Source organism: Balaenoptera borealis, assembly GCF_965194805.1.
Source record: "Balaenoptera borealis genome assembly, contig: HAP1_SCAFFOLD_370, whole genome shotgun sequence".
NCBI lineage: Eukaryota > Metazoa > Chordata > Mammalia > Artiodactyla > Balaenopteridae > Balaenoptera > Balaenoptera borealis.
The window spans coordinates 187,389-195,575 of record NW_028123823.1 but is presented as its reverse complement, the minus strand read 5'-3'; positions in this window follow the sequence as shown (position 1 = coordinate 195,575).

Here is an 8,187-nt window from a genome sequence, read left to right as displayed (position 1 = left end):
CAAAACTTTGAGGTGCCTGTGTCATGCTGATTTTTAGTTTTCCCACTTTATACTCCCATGAGTGGAAGTGCGCTATGCTCTCTAAGCTGAGTTTTTTAGATGTTTCAGGACACACTGTACACTTCTCCAGAGTGGCTGTTGGCAATTTACATCCCGCCCATCAGCGTAGCAAGGCTCCCATTTCTCCATGGCCTGTCCTGCATTTCTGGTTTTGACACTTTATTCAGCATGGTCCTTTTGACCGATGGGAAGCGAGACTTCTTTGTAGCGCTGATTTGCCTTTCCAGGTTGCTTGGTTGGCCAAAAAGGGCGTATGCGTTTTTTCCTGAATATATTCAGGAAAAAACGCATACGCCCTTTTTGGCCAAGGGCATCATTGTCGAGGTTTTGCCGCTTTTCCTGTGCTTTAAAGGCGATTCGAATCTACCTCCTGAAATCTGTTTCCTGCAATTCTGCCTTGCTTTCAAATCCTCTTCGTTGCCTTCCCTCAATATATTTGTGGACGAGAGTTATCATTTCTAAGACTGCAGGTTTGTGAATTGCAGTGCCCCTGAGCTCCATTCTTCAACTCGCTTTCTTGGGAGCTGGCCGCAAAAGCGCAGGATTGCTTCAGGCCGTATTCTGGTTCCTGGCGGCAGGCTGAGCCTGTGGTTAATTCTTCTTCCTGATGGGAAAATAGAATGACCTGTGCCTGCCCCAACACCTAGAGCTAGTCTCTCATTGGTTCCCCCTCTTCCCGTTCATCCTCAGGACAATTTGCAACCTGTACGGAACAGGAGGATAAAGGTGCTGATTCTCCAAGGAGGGAGATTGCTAGTAAAGCGGCTGGAATGGCGACCCGGAGCACAAGGAGATGAGAAATGAGGTGCGTTTTAGAAACCTTTCCCGATCACACGGTGTACCATCTTCGGGGTTTCTCATGCATGTTTTCAATGTAGGACGATGCCCTTGAACCTGGAGATTTGGGACCCATGGGATGGGTACCACGCCGAATTACTTTAAAGGGTCTGCGTTAGCTCAGCCAACCTCACCAAACCTCTCAGCCCCACGAGTGTCCACCCTTATGTCTCAATCAGCTGTGGGTCTAGATATGGTCAATCCAGGTGGCATCACAGCCCCTGAACGAATTTTGTAAGAATTTCTCTCTCTTTCACTGTCTTTGTTTCACGGGTTTTGAAAAGTAATTGATTTTTATAATGGGGTTTAGCTGCTTTTCACTGCTGTGTTTATGCCGCTTTACACCCACTTGACTCACTTACAGAGAGATATCAATACATAGGTTTTAAGATTCTTACTAGTCAGATATATTCTTGGGCGGTGAATAGGGGGTGTTGAGTCCAGTTCACTGAGCAAGGAGTAGGTCTTGTCTATTACATATTGGGTTTCTGGAACGGTATCTGAGCTAATTTGAAACCCTTGTTTTATGCATCACCCCACCTCACCTTTCCCGTTAAGCAGCCATAGTGTGTTTTCTAAACGTGTGACTCTGTTCTGTTTTGTAATTCAGTTCAAGGGTAGCGGTTTTGACATTCCCTCTATAAGTGATATCTCATGATAAGTGTCTTTTTCTGTGTGACTTATTTCACTTAGAATCGTCGTACCTAAATCCACTCATCATGCTGCTACTAGCCTTATGACGTTGATTTCATGGCTGAGTGATATTCCATTGTACGTAAGGACCACAACTTCTTTATCCATTCTTCTCTTTCCTGGGATATTTAAGGTGTAACGAAGTGGAGGTTCTTGTCAACAGAGCAGCCCAAAACTTTGGGTTGCCTGTGTCTTGCTGATTTTTAGTTTTCCCAATTTATACGCCCATGAGAGGAAGTGCCCTATGGTCTCTAAGCTGAGTTTTTTAGATGTTTCAGGACACACCGTACACTTCTCCAGTGTGGCTGTTGGCAATTTACATCCCGCCCATCCACGTAGCAAGGCTCCCATTTCTCCAAGGCCTGTCCAGCATTTCTGGTTTTGACACTTTATTCATCATGGCCCTTTTGACCGATGGGAAGCGAGACTTCTTTGTAGCGCTGATTTGCCTTTCCAGGTTGCTTGGTTGGCCAAAAAGGGCGTATGCGTTTTTTCCTGAATATATTCAGGAAAAAACGCATACGCCCTTTTTGGCCAAGGGCATCATTGTCGAGGTTTTGCCGCTTTTCCTGTGCTTTAAAGGCGATTCGAATCTACCTCCTGAAATCTGTTTCCTGCAATTCTGCCTTGCTTTCAAATCCTCTTCGTTGCCTTCCCTCAATATATTTGTGGACGAGAGTTATCATTTCTAAGTCTGCAGGTTTGTGAATTGCAGTGCCCCTGAGCTCCATTCTTCAACTCGCTTTCTTGGGAGCTGGCCGCAAAAGCGCAGGATTGCTTCAGGCCGTATTCTGGTTCCTGGCGGCAGGCTGAGCCTGTGGTTAATTCTTCTTCCTGATGGGAAAATAGAATGACCTGTGCCTGCCCCAACACCTAGAGCTAGTCTCTCATTGGTTCCCCCTCTTCCCGTTCATCCTCAGGACAATTAGCAACCTGTACGGAACAGGAGGATAAAGGTGCTGATTCTCCAAGGAGGGAGATTGCTAGTAAAGCGGCTGGAATGGCGAACCGGAGCGCAAGGAGATGAGAAATGAGGTGCGTTTTAGAAACCTTTCCCGATCACACGGTGTACCATCTTCGGGGTTTCTCATGCATGTTTTCAATGTAGGACGATGCCCTTGAACCTGGAGATTTGGGACCCATGGGATGGGTACCACGCCGTATTACTTTAAAGGGTCTGCGTTTTCTCACCCAACCTCACCAAACCTCTCAGCCCCAAGAGTGTCCACCCTTATGTCTCAATCAGCTGTGGGTCTAGATATGGTCAATCCAGGTGGCATCACAGCCCCTGAACGAATTTTGTAAGAATTTCTCTCTCTTTCACTGTCTTTGTTTCACGGGTTTTGAAACGTAATTGATTTTTATAATGGGGTTTAGCTGCTTTTCACTGCTGTGTTTATGCCGCTTTACACCCATTTGACTCACTTACAGAGAGATATCAATACATAGGTTTTAAGATTCTTACTAGTCAGATATATTCTTGGGCGGTGAATAGGGGGTGTTGAGTCCAGTTCACTGAGCAAGGAGTAGGTCTTGTCTATTACATATTGGGTTTCTGAAACGGTATCTGAGCTAATTTGAAATCCGTGTTTTATGCATCACCCCACATCACCTTTCCCGTTAAGCAGCCATAGTGTGTTTTCTAAACGTGTGACTCTGTTCTGTTTTGTAATTCAGTTCAAGGGTAGCGGTTTTTACATTCCCTCTATAAGTTATATCTTATGATAAGTGTCTTTTTCTGTGTGACTTATTTCACTTAGAATCGTCATACCTAAATCCACTCATCATGCTGCTACTAGCCTTATGACATTGATTTCATGGCTGAGTGATATTCCATTGTACATAAGGACCGCAACTTCTTTATCCATTCTTCTCTTTCCTGGGATATTTAAGGTGTAGCGAAGTGGAGGTTCTTGTCAACAGAGTAGCCCAAAACTTTGAGGTGCCTGTGTCATGCTGATTTTTAGTTTTCCCACTTTATACTCCCATGAGTGGAAGTGCGCTATGCTCTCTAAGCTGAGTTTTTTAGATGTTTCAGGACATACTGTACACTTCTCCAGAGTGGCTGTTGGCAATTTACATCCCGCCCATCAGCGTAGCAAGGCTCCCATTTCTCCATGGCCTGTCCTGCATTTCTGGTTTTGACACTTTATTCAGCATGGTCCTTTTGACCGATGGGAAGCGAGACTTCTTTGTAGCGCTGATTTGCCTTTCCAGGTTGCTTGGTTGGCCAAAAAGGGCGTATGCGTTTTTTCCTGAATATATTCAGGAAAAAACGCATACGCCCTTTTTGGCCAAGGGCATCATTGTCGAGGTTTTGCCGCTTTTCCTGTGCTTTAAAGGCGATTCGAATCTACCTCCTGAAATCTGTTTCCTGCAATTCTGCCTTGCTTTCAAATCCTCTTCGTTGCCTTCCCTCAATATATTTGTGGACGAGAGTTATCATTTCTAAGACTGCAGGTTTGTGAATTGCAGTGCCCCTGAGCTCCATTCTTCAACTCGCTTTCTTGGGAGCTGGCCGCAAAAGCGCAGGATTGCTTCAGGCCGTATTCTGGTTCCTGGCGGCAGGCTGAGCCTGTGGTTAATTCTTCTTCCTGATGGGAAAATAGAATGACCTGTGCCTGCCCCAACACCTAGAGCTAGTCTCTCATTGGTTCCCCCTCTTCCCGTTCATCCTCAGGACAATTTGCAACCTGTACGGAACAGGAGGATAAAGGTGCTGATTCTCCAAGGAGGGAGATTGCTAGTAAAGCGGCTGGAATGGCGACCCGGAGCACAAGGAGATGAGAAATGAGGTGCGTTTTAGAAACCTTTCCCGATCACACGGTGTACCATCTTCGGGGTTTCTCATGCATGTTTTCAATGTAGGACGATGCCCTTGAACCTGGAGATTTGGGACCCATGGGATGGGTACCACGCCGAATTACTTTAAAGGGTCTGCGTTAGCTCAGCCAACCTCACCAAACCTCTCAGCCCCACGAGTGTCCACCCTTATGTCTCAATCAGCTGTGGGTCTAGATATGGTCAATCCAGGTGGCATCACAGCCCCTGAACGAATTTTGTAAGAATTTCTCTCTCTTTCACTGTCTTTGTTTCACGGGTTTTGAAAAGTAATTGATTTTTATAATGGGGTTTAGCTGCTTTTCACTGCTGTGTTTATGCCGCTTTACACCCACTTGACTCACTTACAGAGAGATATCAATACATAGGTTTTAAGATTCTTACTAGTCAGATATATTCTTGGGCGGTGAATAGGGGGTGTTGAGTCCAGTTCACTGAGCAAGGAGTAGGTCTTGTCTATTACATATTGGGTTTCTGGAACGGTATCTGAGCTAATTTGAAACCCTTGTTTTATGCATCACCCCACCTCACCTTTCCCGTTAAGCAGCCATAGTGTGTTTTCTAAACGTGTGACTCTGTTCTGTTTTGTAATTCAGTTCAAGGGTAGCGGTTTTGACATTCCCTCTATAAGTGATATCTCATGATAAGTGTCTTTTTCTGTGTGACTTATTTCACTTAGAATCGTCGTACCTAAATCCACTCATCATGCTGCTACTAGCCTTATGACGTTGATTTCATGGCTGAGTGATATTCCATTGTACGTAAGGACCACAACTTCTTTATCCATTCTTCTCTTTCCTGGGATATTAAAGGTGTAACGAAGTGGAGGTTCTTGTCAACAGAGCAGCCCAAAACTTTGGGTTGCCTGTGTCTTGCTGATTTTTAGTTTTCCCAATTTATACGCCCATGAGAGGAAGTGCCCTATGGTCTCTAAGCTGAGTTTTTTAGATGTTTCAGGACACACCGTACACTTCTCCAGTGTGGCTGTTGGCAATTTACATCCCGCCCATCCACGTAGCAAGGCTCCCATTTCTCCAAGGCCTGTCCAGCATTTCTGGTTTTGACACTTTATTCATCATGGCCCTTTTGACCGATGGGAAGCGAGACTTCTTTGTAGCGCTGATTTGCCTTTCCAGGTTGCTTGGTTGGCCAAAAAGGGCGTATGCGTTTTTTCCTGAATATATTCAGGAAAAAACGCATACGCCCTTTTTGGCCAAGGGCATCATTGTCGAGGTTTTGCCGCTTTTCCTGTGCTTTAAAGGCGATTCGAATCTACCTCCTGAAATCTGTTTCCTGCAATTCTGCCTTGCTTTCAAATCCTCTTCGTTGCCTTCCCTCAATATATTTGTGGACGAGAGTTATCATTTCTAAGTCTGCAGGTTTGTGAATTGCAGTGCCCCTGAGCTCCATTCTTCAACTCGCTTTCTTGGGAGCTGGCCGCAAAAGCGCAGGATTGCTTCAGGCCGTATTCTGGTTCCTGGCGGCAGGCTGAGCCTGTGGTTAATTCTTCTTCCTGATGGGAAAATAGAATGACCTGTGCCTGCCCCAACACCTAGAGCTAGTCTCTCATTGGTTCCCCCTCTTCCCGTTCATCCTCAGGACAATTAGCAACCTGTACGGAACAGGAGGATAAAGGTGCTGATTCTCCAAGGAGGGAGATTGCTAGTAAAGCGGCTGGAATGGCGAACCGGAGCGCAAGGAGATGAGAAATGAGGTGCGTTTTAGAAACCTTTCCCGATCACACGGTGTACCATCTTCGGGGTTTCTCATGCATGTTTTCAATGTAGGACGATGCCCTTGAACCTGGAGATTTGGGACCCATGGGATGGGTACCACGCCGTATTACTTTAAAGGGTCTGCGTTTTCTCACCCAACCTCACCAAACCTCTCAGCCCCAAGAGTGTCCACCCTTATGTCTCAATCAGCTGTGGGTCTAGATATGGTCAATCCAGGTGGCATCACAGCCCCTGAACGAATTTTGTAAGAATTTCTCTCTCTTTCACTGTCTTTGTTTCACGGGTTTTGAAACGTAATTGATTTTTATAATGGGGTTTAGCTGCTTTTCACTGCTGTGTTTATGCCGCTTTACACCCATTTGACTCACTTACAGAGAGATATCAATACATAGGTTTTAAGATTCTTACTAGTCAGATATATTCTTGGGCGGTGAATAGGGGGTGTTGAGTCCAGTTCACTGAGCAAGGAGTAGGTCTTGTCTATTACATATTGGGTTTCTGAAACGGTATCTGAGCTAATTTGAAATCCGTGTTTTATGCATCACCCCACATCACCTTTCCCGTTAAGCAGCCATAGTGTGTTTTCTAAACGTGTGACTCTGTTCTGTTTTGTAATTCAGTTCAAGGGTAGCGGTTTTTACATTCCCTCTATAAGTTATATCTTATGATAAGTGTCTTTTTCTGTGTGACTTATTTCACTTAGAATCGTCATACCTAAATCCACTCATAATGCTGCTACTAGCCTTATGACATTGATTTCATGGCTGAGTGATATTCCATTGTACATAAGGACCGCAACTTCTTTATCCATTCTTCTCTTTCCTGGGATATTTAAGGTGTAGCGAAGTGGAGGTTCTTGTCAACAGAGTAGCCCAAAACTTTGAGGTGCCTGTGTCATGCTGATTTTTAGTTTTCCCACTTTATACTCCCATGAGTGGAAGTGCGCTATGCTCTCTAAGCTGAGTTTTTTAGATGTTTCAGGACACACTGTACACTTCTCCAGAGTGGCTGTTGGCAATTTACATCCCGCCCATCAGCGTAGCAAGGCTCCCATTTCTCCATGGCCTGTCCTGCATTTCTGGTTTTGACACTTTATTCAGCATGGTCCTTTTGACCGATGGGAAGCGAGACTTCTTTGTAGCGCTGATTTGCCTTTCCAGGTTGCTTGGTTGGCCAAAAAGGGCGTATGCGTTTTTTCCTGAATATATTCAGGAAAAAACGCATACGCCCTTTTTGGCCAAGGGCATCATTGTCGAGGTTTTGCCGCTTTTCCTGTGCTTTAAAGGCGATTCGAATCTACCTCCTGAAATCTGTTTCGTGCAATTCTGCCTTGCTTTCAAATCCTCTTCGTTGCCTTCCCTCAATATATTTGTGGACGAGAGTTATCATTTCTAAGACTGCAGGTTTGTGAATTGCAGTGCCCCTGAGCTCCATTCTTCAACTCGCTTTCTTGGGAGCTGGCCGCAAAAGCGCTGGATTGCTTCAGGCCGTATTCTGGTTCCTGGCGGCAGGCTGAGCCTGTGGTTAATTCTTCTTCCTGATGGGAAAATAGAATGACCTGTGCCTGCCCCAACACCTAGAGCTAGTCTCTCATTGGTTCCCCCTCTTCCCGTTCATCCTCAGGACAATTTGCAACCTGTATGGAACAGGAGGATAAAGGTGCTGATTCTCCAAGGAGGGAGATTGCTAGTAAAGCGGCTGGAATGGCGACCCGGAGCACAAGGAGATGAGAAATGAGGTGCGTTTTAGAAACCTTTCCCGATCACACGGTGTACCATCTTCGGGGTTTCTCATGCATGTTTTCAATGTAGGACGATGCCCTTGAACCTGGAGATTTGGGACCCATGGGATGGGTACCACGCCGAATTACTTTAAAGGGTCTGCGTTAGCTCAGCCAACCTCACCAAACCTCTCAGCCCCACGAGTGTCCACCCTTATGTCTCAATCAGCTGTGGGTCTAGATATGGTCAATCCAGGTGGCATCACAGCCCCTGAACGAATTTTGTAAGAATTTCTCTCT